The 2,315-nt window shown below is 47.7% G+C and overlaps 1 pseudogene; it reads right to left on the bottom strand.

The window, feature by feature from the left end:
* Positions 1-504: 504 nt before the first annotated feature.
* Positions 505-1,165, bottom strand: LOC122906835 (annotated as a pseudogene).
* Positions 1,166-2,315: the final 1,150 nt, after the last annotated feature.

Genomic DNA, 2,315 nt, shown 5'->3' with positions numbered 1-2,315 from the left:
AACAAACAAACAAAAAAAAAACCCAAAACAAAAAACCAAACCAAAACAAAAAACCCCACAGCCCTCCCAGGTTACGGGTTGAGTTTTAGAATAGATGCACTTCTTTAGGCCACGGACCAGAAAGTCCCTTCAAGGTCTGACAAAGAGCAAAAACTGCCTGCCCCAGCCTTCCAATCACTGAAGGAGAGAACAAGACTGTGTGTTCCACAAATTCAAGTACAGCTGGGTCCCTCACCCTCCCTTTTTTTCTTTTTTGGTAAGTATCCAACCACCCATAAATTCATGGATACAGCAGAGATGCATGGTGCAATGACTTTTATACTGGTTATCTTTTTAATTCAGTCAGTGAGCAGCATTTCTCAGTTGTACCCACCCCAAACCAAGTTCTCAGCAGTTCTGTCCAGTGGGATTGCCGCGTTGATGTGGCAGGGCATGCTGGAGGGTCAGGAAGGCTGGGTCTGTCCAGTGTCATACAGCAGCGAGGCAGGGCTCTACCAGCTGGCCCTAGACAGCTTCGAAATCGCTAACCAAATTTTGAGCCAGGCAGATCCCAGAAATCTGTAGCAATGCAATGCCTATGAAAATACCAGCCACCATGGTTAAATTGTCCTGCAACCACTTCTCAAACTGGAGCACACAGCCTTTCATGTAGATTACAATCTGCTGGTCAACTTCTGGTTTTTGCCTGGCATCATAGCCACACTGAGTGTTGATGACACCTTCCACGGGGTCTTTGGTGCAGCCAGATAATGGCACACGGCATCTCTCTGGACTTGCATAGGAATCTGTGCAATTGAAGCAAATATTTTTGTTCCAGTCATCAGCTCCAAAAGCCCCACAGCACTGCCAGAACTTCAAAAGGAAAGTGTTTTCCCGTATGGCTCCAGTGCACCCTGCGAATCCCAAAATGAACATCACTCCTCCACGAGGAAGAGCCAGACTGGGTCAAAGCCCCGGAGATTGGTAGTGGAAGAGGTATTAGACAGAACTCCTTTTTCATTCCACGCCAACAGTCCCATTCCAAGAAATGCAATTCCCAAGAACCAAAATATGACATTGAAGCCAAATATGAAGTATTTGATGCAACAACTGTCTTCAAGACCATTGTACTGCTTCCTGGACATCCTCTGGGTTCATGAAGACACTTGCCCTGGCAGCCTGAGTTTGGAGCTCAGGAGCACCGTTGCTCAGAGTAGCCCGAAGGGAAGCAGGGGATCTGGGTCGCAGCTCTGGGCAGCGCCGCAGCGGCTGGGTCTGAGAGCCACGCCGGGACCCACCGGTGGAGAGTATCTCCCACACTCCCACATCCCCAGCCCCCTGCGCATCAAGGCCGCTAAAGCCGCGGTGGCTGTGAGGTGGTAGAGGAGCCGCGCGCTGCAAGCCCCCAGCCTCACGGAAGCTAGCTCTGAGCCCAAGGCGAAAGCCCACGGCCGCCGGTGGGGAGATATGTCCCTCCGTGGGCCTCGGAGCTTCAGGCAAACACCGCTGTGACAGATGCTGCTGAAGACGCTACTTCCTCGCCCGCCTGCTGCCTTGCACGTGTATAGTTGTAGCATCTTGTAATCTGACCAGTAGCAAACAAAAACAATTGGTGAGAAGGCATGTATTAAAAATTTAGAGAAGGTTATATTTTTTCAAAGTTAAGCCATCTCTTTCTGTCCTCTGTTTTTGACCTTTAATTTGCTTACATAGCAAGGAAAAGCTGCTGCTCTTTCTTTATTAGGTAGAACAGAACCTCTTACATGGGAATAGAAGTTTGCCCAGGCTGACTTCTTTTTTTTTTCCAATTTATTTATTTTCAGAAAAACAGTATTCATTATTTTTTCACCACACCCAGTGCTCCATGCAAGCCGTGCCCTCTATAATACCCACCACCTGGTACCCCAACCTCCCACCCCCCCGCCACTTCAAACCCTTCAGACTGTTTTTCAGAGTCCATAGTCTCTCATGGTTCACCTCCCCTTCCAATTTACCCAAATTCCCTACTCCTCTCTAACGCCCCTTGTCCTCCATGCTATTTGTTATGCTCCACAAATAAGTGAAACCATATGATAATTGACTCTCTCTGCTTGACTTATTTCACTCAGCATAATCTCTTCTTCTTTTGAAAGAATGATGAGAATTTGCCTAGAGTCCTGAGAAGTAACTTGATTTTTGTTTTGTTTTGTTTTGTGTTCTTGCCTTAATGTGGAGAGTGGCGGGTTGGGGGGTGATTCATAGGGAGAAGAGGGAAGGCCCAGAAACCCAATAGGGAAATACTGATAAACCAGCCAGTTGAAGACAAAGTAAAAGGGATCAGGCACTGTTTTGCCATT

This window comes from Neovison vison, chromosome 5 (genome assembly GCF_020171115.1).
Source record: "Neovison vison isolate M4711 chromosome 5, ASM_NN_V1, whole genome shotgun sequence".
NCBI lineage: Eukaryota > Metazoa > Chordata > Mammalia > Carnivora > Mustelidae > Neogale > Neogale vison.
This window is presented reverse-complemented; position numbering and strand designations above follow the sequence as displayed.